Below are 15,309 nucleotides of genomic sequence, written 5' to 3' on the forward strand. Positions count from 1 at the left end.
TTGCAGTCTGGGCTGGCCATCTGTGCAGGACAGTCCCTATAAAGCTATGCCTTCTTTCAGATTACCCTCACTGTAGAAACCAGCATCTAGCAAACCTGGGGTCCTTCCATAGCTCTGGAGCTGTGTCGTGCGAACTAGGAAGGGAGTATCCTTGACTCACATTTGATTCAAAATCTTCTTCTGGAAGTGATTTTTGGAATTGAAATGGCGTCCATTTTTTCCCCTATAAATATGGTCTCTCTTTTTAAATAAAGTCCATGAATAATTTACTTTTCTGCCAGAGACATGCTTGCTTTTTATTTTCCTCAAGACCTAACGTGTTGGGAGACAAACATCTTTGTGCCCCTCAGGGCTGCCTGACCTTATGACCCCATGGTCCTGCCAGGTCACTTTCAGGGAAGGAAGGCCTCCCTGATGGGTGGGGGAAGAGGGTCCCCTGAAGTGACTTCACATTTACCACCCTGTCCTGATGCCAGCTTGTGTCTGGCTGCCTCAAACCTCCATGGAAAGCAGGAATTAATAACATAAAGCACAATGTCTGGGGCAGAGGAATCACAGATGAGTTCTCCAAATCTTGGTAAAACAACGCAATAGGTAGTTGGTGTGATTTTAAAGATACCTCAAAATGTTTACTTCACAAAATATAGTCTACTTTCCATTTTTCACCTTCCCTTAGCTAAGGAGGCTAACATTCTTCCTTAGTTACGTGAAGGAAGCCAGATACCAAATGCCACATAGTGTATGGTTCCATTTATAGGAAATAAGAGAATCGGCAAATCCCTGGAGACGGTTGCCAGGGGCTGGGGGAGGGGGAGTGGGGAGTGACTGCTTAACGGGTATGGGGTTTCCTTCTGAGGTGTTGAAAAAATTCTGGCGCTAGATAGTGGTAATGGTTGTGCAACATTGTGGAGGTCCTTAATCCTACTGAACTGTACATTTTTAAACGGTTAAAATGGTAAATTTTATGCTATATGTATCTTACCAAAATACAAATTTTTTCTTCCTTAAGTAAAGTGCAGGTTAAATGCAGTAGTGAGAATAATTGTTAAGTCATTTGCACTTACCAATATCTTAGCAGTAATTTTTAGAGCAATCAAGCAGTCTCTTAGAAAGATTCTGATTATTGGACAAAATCAGAAAATTGTGGTGAACAGGTGAGATTAGGGTTAGACATGTGAGGAAAAAACAGGAAAGCAGGTCAAGGCAGATTGACCTGGTGTGATGGTTAATTTTATGTGTCAATGTGACCAGACCATGGGGTGCCCAGGTATTTGGTTAAACATAATTTGGGGGCATGTCTGTGAGGATGTTTCTGAATGAGCTTAACATTTGCATCAGTAGGCTGAGTAAAGCAGATTGCCCTCCTCAGTGTGAATGGCCTCATCCAATCCACTGCAGGCCTGAATAGAATAAAAAGTCTGAGTAGGAAAGAATTCTTTCTCTCTGCATGACTGCCTTTGAGCTGGAACATGAGTCTTCTCCTGCCTTTGGACTTGGACTCTGTTGGCTTTCCTGGGTCTCCAGTTTGCTGACTGTAGATCTTGAGACTCGTCAGCCTCCATAATTGTGTAAGGCAGTGCCTTATAATAAATCTCTTTATATATTTGTTCTGCTTCTCTGGAGAACCCAGAGTAAGAGAGATTTGGGTACTGAGAAGTGGGGTGTTGCTGTAAGAAATACCTAAAAATGTGGAAGCAGCTTTGGAACTGGGTGATGGGCAAGAGGCTGGAAGAGTTTTGAAGTGCACACTAGAAATATGGACATTAAGGGCAGTTCTGGTGAAGTCTCAGATGGAAGTGAAGAACACATTATTGGAAATTGGAGGGAAGGTGATCTCTGCTATAAAGTGGCAAAGAACTTGACTGAGCTGTGTTCTAGTGTTCTGTGGAAGGTAGAATTTATGAATGATAAAACTGGATATTTAACTGAGGAGATTTCTAAGCAAAGTGTTGAAGGAGTGTCTTGATTCCTTCTGACTGAGGAATGAGAGAAGAGAGGGGAACTGAAGAGGAAATTGTTAAGCAAAAAGGAACCAGAACTTGAAGATTTGGAAAATTCTCATCCTGTCCATATTAAAAAAAGTGAGAAAGCATGTTCTGAAGAGAAGACTAAGGGCGTGGCTGCACTGCCACTCAATCGATAAAAGTTTATGGGATTATAGGAGCGAAACACTGTCAGTTTGAACTGAAGGGCACAGAGTGAAGGAAGGCTCTTGGCCTTCTTGGATCCTACAAGACAGGGACATAGACCTATCTGGCTGTGAGCTTGTGCTCTTCCTGAAGGAAAGGGAAAAGGACACCAAATTAGATTCTGAGTTCATGAGGACTGCTGCTTCCACTCCCAGGGACCCCTGCCCTAGTAGGTTCTGAAGACAGAGCACCAAACCAAAAAGGATTTTTCTCAAGCCTTAATATCTGATGGAGTTTGCCTTGCTAGGTTTTGGACTTGCTTAGGACCTGCCACCCTTTCCTTTTTTCCTATTTCTCCCTCCTAGAATGGGAATTCTGTCCTATGCTTGTCCTACCATTATATATCGGAAGCACATAACTTGTCTGTTTTCATAGGTTCACAGCTGAAGAGGAATTTTGCATCAGGACGAATGATCTCTCAAGTTTCACCTGCATCTGATTTAGATGATGTTTAAATGAGCCTCTGGAATTTAGAGTTGATGCTGGAATGAGTTAGGACTTATAGGGCTATTGGGATGGAATGAAGGTATTTTGCATGTGAGAAGGACATGAATTTGGGGGTGGGGGCCAGGGGCAGAATGTTATGGACTAAATGTTTGTCCCCCACATTCACACGTTAAAGCTTTAACCTCCAATGTGATGGTATTTGGAGATGGGGCCACTGGGAGACAGTTGAAGTTAGATAAAGTCACGAGGGTGGGGCCTTCATTATGGGATTAGTGCCATTATAAGAAGGAGAAGGGGGAGGGGAGAGAGAGAGAAAGAAAGAAAGACAGAGAGAATATCTCTCTCTCTGGGCAAGCACAGAGGAAAGGCCATATGAGGATGCAGCAGAGGCAGCTGTCTGCAACCTAAGGAGAGAGAACTCTCACCAGACACTGACCCTGCTGGCACCTTCATCTTGGTTTTCCAGCCTCCAGAACTGTGAGAAGGTTAAGCCATCCAGTCTGTGGTATTTAGTTATGACAGCCTGAGCTGCTTAAGACACGTGGTGAGTCTCAGTGGGGAAGAGACAGGACAGGAATGAGGTGGGAGTATACTGAAGGCAGATCTGCTCTCTTGTTTTATTCCAGGCTGGTTGTACCTTGGAGCAGGAGATCATAGATTCAGGCAACTGTGTGAGTTTATCAAAATGGCAGTCCTTCTTACCAATCCCCTCCTCCTCATAAGTTCAGCGGGCACAGAGAGGCACGCCCCAGCAGAGAGCCCAGTGCTGATGCTGAAAACTTGGCCTCTGTGCACCAGTGCCAAATTGAATCTCAGAGACAGAGTTTTGGGTAAAGTAGAAAAGAATGGCTTTATTGCTTTGCCAGGTACAGTGGGCTTGTGTCTCTCAAAATTGTGTGTCTCAACCCGGGAGGAGTTGGTGAAGAGTTTTATAGCAATAGTTCAAGGGCGGGGTTGCTGATAAGGTCAGGGTGTGCACAGGGCCTGCACTCCTTTAATCTGGTCTCAGGTAATCGCTTGATGAGCTTCTCTGTTTCCTTTCATCTGGCCTCAGGTGGTCTCCTCTGGAATGAAGAATGCTGACATCTTCCCTTTGTTGGGGGTTTTATTTCTGTAAAGAGCTTAAAGATATTGTTATGTGTATCCCTTGCACTGTTGTTTCTTGTCTGCTCCTCCCTTGTCTCTGCCCCCTCCCTTCCCTGATTAGCAACTGTTCTAATCTGCCCTTTTGGAACTCAAGGAAGGTCATGAAGTGGGGGGTCTGTTCCCTGGAAACAAGGAATGGGAGACACAGAAAGGCTTCTATGCCCAGGAGGCCCACAGAGTCCTGCTCGGTTTCAGTGCTAGCCAGGAAATAAGGCGACTGAAGCATCACCTGTCCATATGTCCCGCAAGAGACCAAAATCAAAGTGAATATGTATTTGAAATTCCCTGACGAAGAACCATCATGTGCTTTGACCCACATTCCTGAGTCATGAATGTACCATAAAGTATTTGGAGTTACTGCAACTATGCTTGTTTACTTCTATTGATGGTTGCTCAATGACTTCTTAATACTGGAGAGAGGGTGGGGCGTGGGGAGAGAAAGATCATCACCCCCATATGTTTGCATGGAGAAGAGCAACAACTCCCAAATAGGCATCCATTTTCCATAGTTGTGCTTTTCAGCAAACACGAGGGTCCAGTGACTTCTTGGTGTTGTGTGTGGGGAAACGCTCTTAGTGTGAATGAGTACCTCAAAGGGGAAGTTTCCTAAGTCACATCTCCATGTTTTGTTGGATTATAAAGAGGCCAATCTGAGGGAGGCCTCCTTTTGTGAGCTCCCTCGTGGTGCGGGGGCAGTTTGGCCCTTGCAGTCCGGCTCTCACTTATCTCTGCAGACCTACCTCCTCAGAATCCCCTTCCTTTCTCCCTCCTCCACCCTACACAGCCCCTTGCTGCAGCCACACTGAACTACTTACTCCCCCTGCCAAGAAAAGTGGGGTCTTTGAAGAGTCTGTGCTTTGCATATGCGTTTCCTTGGCCTGGAAGTCCCTCTCGCCTTCTTTGTTTGGCACAATTTCTCCAACCTTCAAACATCCCGATATTTTATGAGCTGTGAGAAATCTTAGACATCACATCACACTGGCCTGCAATTAAATGTTAGAAACAACTCTTGGGAGAATCAAATTTGGTTTTCCCCCCGGTCTTTTCTTTAGATAGAAAAGATACCATCTGAATTCTTAACTGAACTTGGTAGAAAAATATACAGGAAAGCATTTTGTAAGAGCAGATTCCCTGAGGGTGGTTGACCTTGAGGACTCTTGTTCTGTTCTGTGAAATGCAGGAAAAGGATCAGGAACTCCTGAGTCTTTGCCATTTCAGGCCTGAGCAGTCAGTCATCTGCTACAAAGAGATCCTCAGAATGTGCATTCTCCTGACCCAGCTGAGCAAGGGAAATGGTAGAGAAGAAAAAAAAAAGCTCATTACTTGTGCTATTATTCATCTAGCTCTGGGTTAAACTGAACAGTAAGATCCAAGTGGTTTGTTTGTTCAACTGGTTTGTTTTTTAGTGAAGTACTTGTTTTTTTTGTTTTGAGGTACTTTCTTTGGGGGGGCTTAAAGGCAAAGCAGAGTGGAAATGATTTGTTTCTACTGTGTAATCCTGTAATAAGTACAGGTTTGTTGTAGTCTTTTGGTTCCCATAAAGGGGTCTGCACCCGTGTGTGTGTGTGTGTGTGTGTGTGTGTGTGTGTGTGTGTGTGTGTGTAGGGATGTGGGGAGGCACGAAGCTGAATACAGAGGAATTGTGCCTTGAGAAAGTAAGAGAAAGAAAACAGGGAATGCTGTGGTGGAAAGTGAAATAAATACAGCAGAACCTGGGTAAAGGGGTGAGAAACTCACCAAGGATAGTGGGGAGAAAACATAAAGGTATGTAACACAGTCAGAAGGAATTAGAGCTGAGTTGGCTCTTCAGAAATATTGAATCCATTCTCTTTATTTCAAAGATGAGGGAACTGAAGTCCAGGGAGGCTATATGAATTAATGAATTGGTTAAGGTCTGAGCTAAAACCAGCACGTGAGTCTCCTGCCCCATGAAGTACATGGCTGTGTGCAGAGGGTGGAGGTCATGGGTGAGGAGAGCTCTGAGCTAAAGACAGGACAGTGATGTGATTTTCCTGTTCACTATTGTTAGAGAATAGTATTTTTAAGTGGCAAAATCATGCCTCTGATACAAATGTAAGATGAACATGCATTATAGATTTTAACTCATCAGTTGTTGAGGGAACCAGTAGGATGTTATAGGCTGAAAGAATTCAAAGTAACACACATATACATAGGCGGATAAGGAATGCTGAAATGAATTAACAAATAAATGCAACATGGCACAGATTTTATTGAACTCATTAATTATTCAGGGAACTTGATAAGAAGTTACATCTGCTTGAAAGGAGAATTCAAAGTACCACACACTTATACAGCAACATAAGGAATGCTGAAATGAATTTTAACATTAACAAACACATGTAATATGGATCTATCCACAGGCAATAATCAATTGCTTCTGTCTGACACAACTAATTTGCATTTGTGTGGACAAGAATCGTTTGTATTGTTTTCAGCTTTCTACAAATTATAGAGTTGTATAGCTCAGAAACAGTAAAGGGCAGATATAATCAGGAAAGGTACAATGAACAGGACACACAATAATCTTACTTATTTTTTCCAGTCCAAAGTCTTGCATAATTTCTCCCAACAGAAATGTATAATGGGAGCTGAAAAAGATGCTCCTTCATCTCTTTCGGCTCACAAAATTGTTAGCAGTGATGAAACCAAGCTGGTAAAATGGGAGGAGTCAGCGCTCCAGCCAAGGTCCTGCTGCAGGCGCTTTGGATCAGGATGCTGCCGCCGCCACTGCCGCTGACGGACGCTTGCCACCAGCATTGCTAGACGACCCATATTGGACTACCCCTCAGGAGTTAAAGTCTAGGGCAGGGGCATCAAGTTGGCCCAGGTCCCACGCTCTCACTCCCGCTGCCACAGGCGAGGGAGAAGGAATATCTGGTCATTTGGTTTCACTCTGGCAAGCCGAGGCTCGCAAGTGGGGATTTCTCTCCAAATAGGAAGGATATGTGATACGTTGGATAGTAAAAAAAAGGCAAATATTTATTGCAATTACTATACTAGGGATACACAAAACAATTGGAGAGGCTCTAAGCTTTTTCCGGAGAAAGATAATACGATGAAGTGGAAAGAGCAAGGGTGTTAGACCCAGATGTACCTTGGGTCCATGCTGGGCTCCACCATTTACTAGCTAAATTATTGTAGGAAATTCACAAACCACTCTGAATTCCAGCTATCTCATTTACACCACTAGTACTATCTGTCTCACAGATACCTAAGACTCTACATGATCTGGTTAATTGCTGTTTCAGTGACCTTATCTACTACTGCTCTTCCCTTGCTAGCTCTGCTCCAGCCCTACTGGCTTCCTTGATGTTTTTTGAGCATACAAACACCCACCTGCCTCAGGCCCTTTGTGCATGCTGATTCCATATATCTCCCCACATGACTTGTTTCCTCACCTCTTCATTCAGCTCTGTTCTCAAATGTCGTCTTGGCTACAGGAATGCTTTCTCTGACAACCCTATTGAAAATTTCAAAAATTATAATTCCTTCCACCTAGTACTACCTATCCCTTCTTTTGGCTTTCTTTTTCTCAGTAACATTTGTTACTTGTCTGTCTCCCTTCTCTAAACCGTAAGATCCACGAGAGCAGGAAAACAAGTCTGTGTTTACACGGCTGTATCCCCAGCACCTTGAACAATGTCTGGCACATAAAAAGGTGCTCAGTAATATCTGCTGGATGAATGAATGATTGCAAAGTGCATGGCATACAATAGGCACCAACAGACTATTTTTTTTAATCAGGCTTTTCTTTCTTTTCCCTTTCCTTGGCCAACTACCCACAAGCTGACCTGCTTTCCCAGAGGACTTCTGATCTAGTAATAGAATTTTACCAGTCCAGGACCTTAACCTCCAAATTTCCCAGCTAATCAACGTAAGACAGCCAGAATATTACAGTACTCATTTTAGCAGTGATGTCTGGGGGTTCATACTCATTCTGCCCCTTTGTCCATTAATGTATCTGAACTATGGTGGTGGTACCAAATGGTTTATATGGAAGCTGTGCAAAAGCTTGTAAAATCACCTTGAAAGTGTATTTTGAGGCACCTGAGAGACACAACATCTGAACATTAGGAGAGCTCACATATTAGTCAGGATTCTCCAGAGAAACAGAATCTTTCTTTCTTTCCTCCCTCCCTCCCTCCCTCCCTTCCTTCCTTCCTTCCTTCCCTCCATTCCTCCCTCCCTTTCTCTCTCTCTCTCTATTTATTATAAAGAATTGGCTCGCATGTTTATGGAAGCTGACAGTCCCAAGATCTACAGGGTGCGTTGACAAGTGGAGGCCCAGGAGAGCTGATGGTGTAGGTTCCAGTCTGAGTCTGAAGGTCTAAGAACCAGGAGAACCAGTGGTGTAGTTCTAGCCTGAAGGCTGGCAGGCTGGAGACCCAGGAAGGGCTGATGTCTCAATTAAAGCCTAAAGGCAGGAAAAAAGCTGTTGTCCCAGTTCAAAGGCTGTCGGGCAGGAATTCTTTTCTTAATTGGGAGACGGTCAGCCTTTTTGTTCTTTTCAAGCCTTCAACTGATTGAATGAGGCCCACCCACACTAGGGACAACCACATGAGGGAGGACAATGTACTTCCTTCAGTCTACTGATTTAAATGTTAATCTTATCCAAAAAACTCCCACAGAAACCCCCAGAATAATGTTTGACCAAATATCTGGGCACCCTATAGTCCAGTCAAGTTGACATATAAAATTAACCATCTAAGTCACTCTTTTATATCCACCATTAATTCTTTTTTTTTTTTTTTTTTTTTTTTTTGCGGTACGCGGGCCTCTCACTGTTGTGGCCTCTCCCGTTGCGGAGCACAGGCTCCGGACGCGCAGGCTCAGCGGGCATGGCTCACGGGCCCAGCCGCTCCGCGGCATGTGGGATCCTCCCGGACCGGGGCACAAACCCGTGTCCCCTGCACTGGCAGGCAGACTTTCAACCACTGCACCACCAGGGAAGCCCCACCATTAATTCTTTAGTGTCATGGTACAGCTGTTATAAAGAAACTATGATGACGACAATATCCCAAGTAAAAAGAGATATAGGTCAGCTACCTTATGTAGGTAAACCCTATTTAGTGTATGTGTAAAGGCTCTTAAAGTTGAAATTAGCACAGAGAGACTACAAGCAACATAAAATCAAGATTGCAACAACTTTATTCTAGTTACTAACTAGAGATTTGGTCTTCAGCAATTCATTTCACCTTTTGGAAATTTGCTCTCTTCTTTTGAAAACTAGGTGATTTTTACTTTTTTATTTACTTTTTAAAAATCCCCATTTTATTAATTTATTTCATTTTCTATTTAAAAATTTTTTTGTTTTTAAAAAATATTTTTATTGAAGTATTAGTTGATTTACAATATTGTATACGTTTCGGGAGTGCAGCACAGTGATTCAGTCATACATATATACCTGTATATTTATATATATTCTTTTTCCCTTATAGGTTATTACCTAACATTGAATAGAGTTCCCTGTGCTATACAGTAGGTCCTTGTTGGTTATCTATTTTATACATAGTAGTGAGTATATATTAATCCCAGCCTCCTAATTTATCCCTCCCTCCCACCCCCCTGGGTGATTTTTAAAGATCCCCAGTAGCCCCTGGATCTTGGGTTCTTGAAGAATGAATAAAAGGGGTAGTCCTGTGTGTCGGCCAGCAGTGTCACACACAGTGACACATCCTTGAAGTTGTATGCATGGTGTTACCTGTATTTGCACCCGAATGACAAAAATAATTCAGCCTGGCCTTTATTTGTTCCCAGTCAGTGGAAAGTAAACAGTTCATCCTAGGAAATATCATGTCTTCTTTATGAATGTCCTCACCCCGAGTCTCTTCCTGCCCCAGTTACCCTGCCCTCACACGGAATCCGAAACGGCTTCCCACCTCACCTGATTAACTTTGATCAAAATGTATTTATGCCGCAATATTACCTCAGCCAGACTTTGGAAATTTAATCTTGTCATTTCCTTTTTTGAAGTGAAAGACTTAGCCCTGGTCTGTAAGAAAATGTCGAACTCTGCAGTCCCCAGAATTCACATTTTATTTAAATCAATGGATCAGGAAGACTTGAATACTAGTTTTACTTTGCAGAATGAGAAGAAGGAAGGTCAGAAGGAATGGGGCATAGCTTTCCCACACTGCTTTCCCCAGACCCACAGTGAGGATGGGGGTGAGGGGTCAGGTCCAGATTGCTGGTGGGAGTGCAGGAGCGCCACCTGCAGGCCCTGGGAAACCACACCCTGGGACAATTGAGCCACCCCTCTTTTTTTTTTTTGCGGTATGCGGGCCTCTCACTGTTGTGGCCTCTCCCGTTGCGGAGCACAGGCTCCGGACGCGCAGGCTCAGCGGCCATGGCTCACGGGCCCAGCCACTCCGCGGCATGTGGGATCTTCCCGGACCGGGGCACGAACCCGCGTCCCCTGCATCGGCAGGCGGACTCTCAACCACTGCACCACCAGGGAAGCCCGAACCACCTCTTTTAACTGACTCTGTCCTCCCCTGCCTCTCCCCAGGGTCCTCGGATATGTTCTGTGTTTTCTGATACAACAAAATTCCTTTAGTTTGAGTTTGGGATGGTAACTTAACTGTTTTAAAAAATGCATCCATGGATCTCTTATATTATTAATCCATTGCTGCATAGTTGGGTCATTGGAACATATTCCCTTTATCAGGAAAGATGTTTTTGCCATATATAGAAAGTCAGTGCTGCTAAATCCGCTGAAGAAGCCTGATTGCTAAGAGGAGTCACAGTTCAAAATAGAGGAGTGAATTTATTGAAAAGTTTAAAAATTGACCTAAAAGTTTACACAGCGTATTAACAGTGGTTGTCTCTGGTATTTTAATTTTCATCTGCATTTATCTTCCCCCCCCCCCCCAGTATGAGCAGGTGTTATTTTTGTAAAAAGGAAAAAACAGCATTAGAACATTTACAGAACAAACCATTTTATTTTAAGCAAATGCACTTCAGTGAACACCAGCACAATGAAACCTTTTGGGAAAAAAATCAAGAATAAGTTTGCAGTTGAGAAGACGTTGCACGTCCGTTTTCACAGATCTGCTGCCCAGGAATTGTGAAAAATTTTGCCCCCTTGAGTAAAGCTTACATCTCACCTCAGTGCTGAATAAGATATTTCCTTATCACATTTGGAATATTATTAATTTTATTACTTTTTTTGTTTTGCTTTACGTAACTCCTTAGAAACTAAATATTGTATTAAGTGGGACTTAGTTTGCAAATTGTTTTCCTTATTAGGAGAAACCCAATTTCCTTGAAATAATAAAGCAATTATCAGGAAAAAGAAGAATATATTATTTCCCACATTACTGTAACATAGTTATCTTCCTTGCTTTGGCTCATTTATTGTAGAATTGTCTAGATGCCCAGGATTTCCGATGAGTTCAGTTTTACTGTGTACCAAATTTCTGAAGATGGTAGTAACAACAAGGACATGTGATTACAACAGCAGTAACATGTGCTTAGTGTTTTACAGTTTACGGAGCACTTGTGTACATATTCTCAGATGATCCACAATATTGTTATATCCCAATAAGGAAACTGATTCTGAATGGTCAAAAGGTCGGCCCAGTGTCAGCAATGCATGGTAGGCTGAAAAAAGATTGTGCACTTTAGAATTAGACAGACTTGGATTCAAAACCAAGGCCAGGCATGGACTAACTGGCAAACAAACCATTTCTCCACTTAAAGACCCGTTTTCTTCCTTTTTCCTAAGGACATCTTGAGATAATCAACGTTAAGTGCCTACAGTAGACTTCCAGGCACAGAGTGGATTCTCGATAAATCTTAGTTCTCCTGCCTCTTTCCTTTTACCAACTGCATCCTGGGTTCAGAGCATCATTTGGGAAATGGACCTCTTGGTCATGGAGTGTCTGGCCTCTCTGTTCTTTCTTGTTAATTATACTGAGGGACTCTCGGGCACCTTCATGCTCTGGTAGACCAGGACCCTAGGAGAACCAGGTGCCTACTCTTGGCACCTTGCACAGTACCTAGCACATAGGTCCTTGATACACATTTGTTGGGTGAATTATTGAGCTATTGAGCCAATGCATGTTTAGCTCCTGGAAACAGCACTTGGGACCCCTAGGGTGCCTGACCCACTTAGGAGTTTGCTCTGGCTGGTTAGTTGCACAGTGGCCAGTGAAGCAATCCCACCCCCTTTCTGCCTGCTTTCTGCCTTTCCAGTAGAGGTCAGATAATTTCTACTCTCCATTCCGTCTCCATTAATTTGAATCTCTGATACTGGTGACAACGGCCCTCTTGCCCATGCCCCAGGGATGGTGGCCCCTGACATGGTGGCAGAGGTGGGATAGATATGAATGTCCTCCATTAGAACAGCCATGAGCAGGAGCTGTAAGAGTAGGGGTTTCTGAGGGTATGTTTCTTCATCCAGGTCTGTTGCCCCTTGTGAGCACTGAGGAAAGGAGAACGTTTTTTGTTGTTAGTTCAATGCAAATCTTTCTTCATTTGCCAGTAATCTCCTCGCATTTTCCACTTCAGGATCACTTTATCAGTTTTGAGACCTCTAATTGAATTACGTCTGCTTTCAGCACAGGGCAAAAGGAGTTGGCACAAATACTGATGAAGTCTTGACAGGGACAACCCAAGAGAGAGACCACTAAAGAGGACAGGCTTTATACAAATCGTTTCGAGATCCTTCTGTTGATGTCTTACATCTTGCCTCTCTATTTAAAAAAATGTATTAAGACTTTTGGAACCACTTTTCAGGCTTCTGTATTTAAATGTCTATCATAATAACAGATTTCTATAGCACATTATAACTTATAGTGTACTTTCATACACATTATCTTGCTTATTTTTTCACAGCAGCCTTATGTGTTAGGTAAAGCAAGTGTTACAAAATCTTCACATCGTAGGTGAACAATCTGAGCTTCAGAGAAGTTGGATTATTACCCAAGTTCATTCCACTCTTTTGTAGTAGAGCTTAAATTTGAGTTGAGGTACTTTTCTCCTAGAACCAGGATTACACATCATGCTGTCTCGTGTAGTATATAGTACTCAGGATGCATTATCTGTGTTGTTTTGAGATGGCCACCCTTCCTTGTCTTTCTGCCCAAAGTAAAACTAAAGAAAAGTGATAGAACTTTTGAAATCATAGAGAACCTTGTGGAGGAGTTCTGAATCTGGGGGGGCTGAGTATGTGAATGGGAAAAAAACTGCAATTTTATATTCACTCACTTCAAACTAGACAATAAGCATTTCCTTCAATTATGAACATAGGCAACACACCTCCGTAGTTAGCCAAACCTATGATTTTGTGATTAACAGAAATCATGGATATTTTCACGTCATATTACAGTTATTGGTAGATCTTTCAATATATCACCTATACTCATCGCTACCTTGAAGTGATGATTGTTATTTGTCCTGCCGCTAGATCTTATTATTTAATGTGTTAATACAGAAGATGTATGTTGCCTTATCACAAATTTGTTTTTAAAAAATATTCTGTATTTTAATGTAAATGGTATTCTTGTATTGTTTTTTCTTTTTAGGGGGTGCAGAGTTGATCCCTAAACTAGAATTCTACATCCAAGTAATGTTTACTGTCATATGTGTGGGTGAGGATATGTGTGTGCATTCACATACACAGGCATGTATGTTGTAGCTTTTCTATTCTCCCTAGAAATACATTCCATGTATTTCAAAACTGCATTTAAGAATATTCTTCACTGGCCTCCCAAAGGCGTGCATGATCCCCAAAAGATTAAGAGCCCCTGCTGCGGCCTGAATGTTTGTGTGACCCTCCAAATTCATATGTTGAAGCCCTAACCCCAATATGATGGTATTTGGAGGTGTAGCCTTTGGGAGGTAACTAGGGTTAGATGAGGCCTAGAGGGTGGAGCCCCCGTGATGGAATTATCGCCTTTACAAGAAGAGGAAGATGGCCCTCTCTCTTTCCACCATGTGAAGAAACAGCAAGAAGGTGGCCGTCAGCAAGCCAGGAAGCAACTCTTACCAGACACTGAGTCTGTGGGCGCCTTGATCTTGGACTTCTCAGCTCCAGAACTGTGAGAAATAATTGTGTTTTTTTTTTTTTTTAGCCACTGAGCCTATGGTATCTTATTATAGGAGCTCAGAGCAAGACAGCCCCTTGCACCAAAAAGAATTAGTCACACAGGTGGAGTTGGTGGCACAGCGTTCATTGGACGAAATATCCTGTATTCAGGTCTCACAAGATTCTTGTAATACTACTTAGCAACATTTTGATATCAGAATTGTTCCCAACTAGCTATTAGCCCCATATCAGACTCAGCTAGTTCTAAGACATGAGAATTAATAGGTTAAATTATTAAACTATTTAATACAACAAATTAAAGTGCTTTCTTGGGAGCAGGACTCTAGAAAAACTTAACCGAGACCCATTGCCTCATAGGCCTTGGCGTCTTGACAGATAATTCCCCCCTTTGGTAAAGACGCTAAAGCCACAGCGAATGGCTTATGTCTCACTTTTTTTATGTCCTGTGGGTTTGTGGGGAGGGATGTTTCTTCCTTTAAATGTCATTTTATTTATTTTTTTTCCGCACATAAACATTTCTCTTTGGAGAGAACAAAAGATATAAATTATATTGATTTATTTACATTGAATGCTTTTATTTGGCCTTGTATGCATGCTGAGTGCTCACAGAAGTTATTAGATTAATGAGTCTGGAGACTAAAGTCTTCTGTTTATCTACGTATTTGGGAAACAGAAGATCTCTAAGACATTTAGTGTAAACTTGCCTGCACTATGTAGCTAATTGCCTCAAACTCGACCCAGGAAACTCTAGAGCTTCATCTATGAGTCTATCATAGGGCCATAAAAACACTAGCTACCACTCTAAATCATTGTATAAGGAGGCCCTTCCTTCTCCTGCCATCCTTTTACCCTCTCCCCTGGTGTTACCAGGAGGCCACAAATTGGTATTTTGTGACTTTCCCTCTCCCAGATACTTACGGTGGCCATAACCATCTCCTCTCCAGCCCTTCATAAATTCATTTTATTCTTCCCTTTACCTCTTCTCTTAGTCCTCATGTAGCTATTTTGCTCTATATTCGTGGTATTTATCCATTGCTTCCTGAACCAAACAGAAAAGTAGAGAAGTGCCAGCTTACCCATAATAATAATAATAAATAGTTAACATATGTTAAAAAAAAAGTAGGTAAGTGGATTTCCAGTAACATTCTGTGACGCTCCTTTCCTCATAATCTGATCCAGGATGAGGAGACTCTGGTCCTTCTAGCTCCACTTCTACCAGAGAAACTTTTATCTGTTATATTTGTCTGAACACTCCTAGTAAAACTTCATTTGAACAGAGGGTTCTGTGGGTAAAGGAGTTTAGAAACCATTGAACTAGAGAATGTTCTTAGCAAAGTTTACCACTACACTTTGACTCTGGTACAGGCTAGGGGAAAACTTTAATTGTCCAGTTATCCAATGATGTACACCATGATAAGTGTGTAGTAATACCTACTATGTTGCCCCCTGAAGCCG

The sequence above is a fragment of the Stenella coeruleoalba genome, assembly GCF_951394435.1.
Source record: "Stenella coeruleoalba genome assembly, chromosome: 4".
Classification (NCBI taxonomy): Eukaryota; Metazoa; Chordata; class Mammalia; order Artiodactyla; family Delphinidae; genus Stenella; species Stenella coeruleoalba.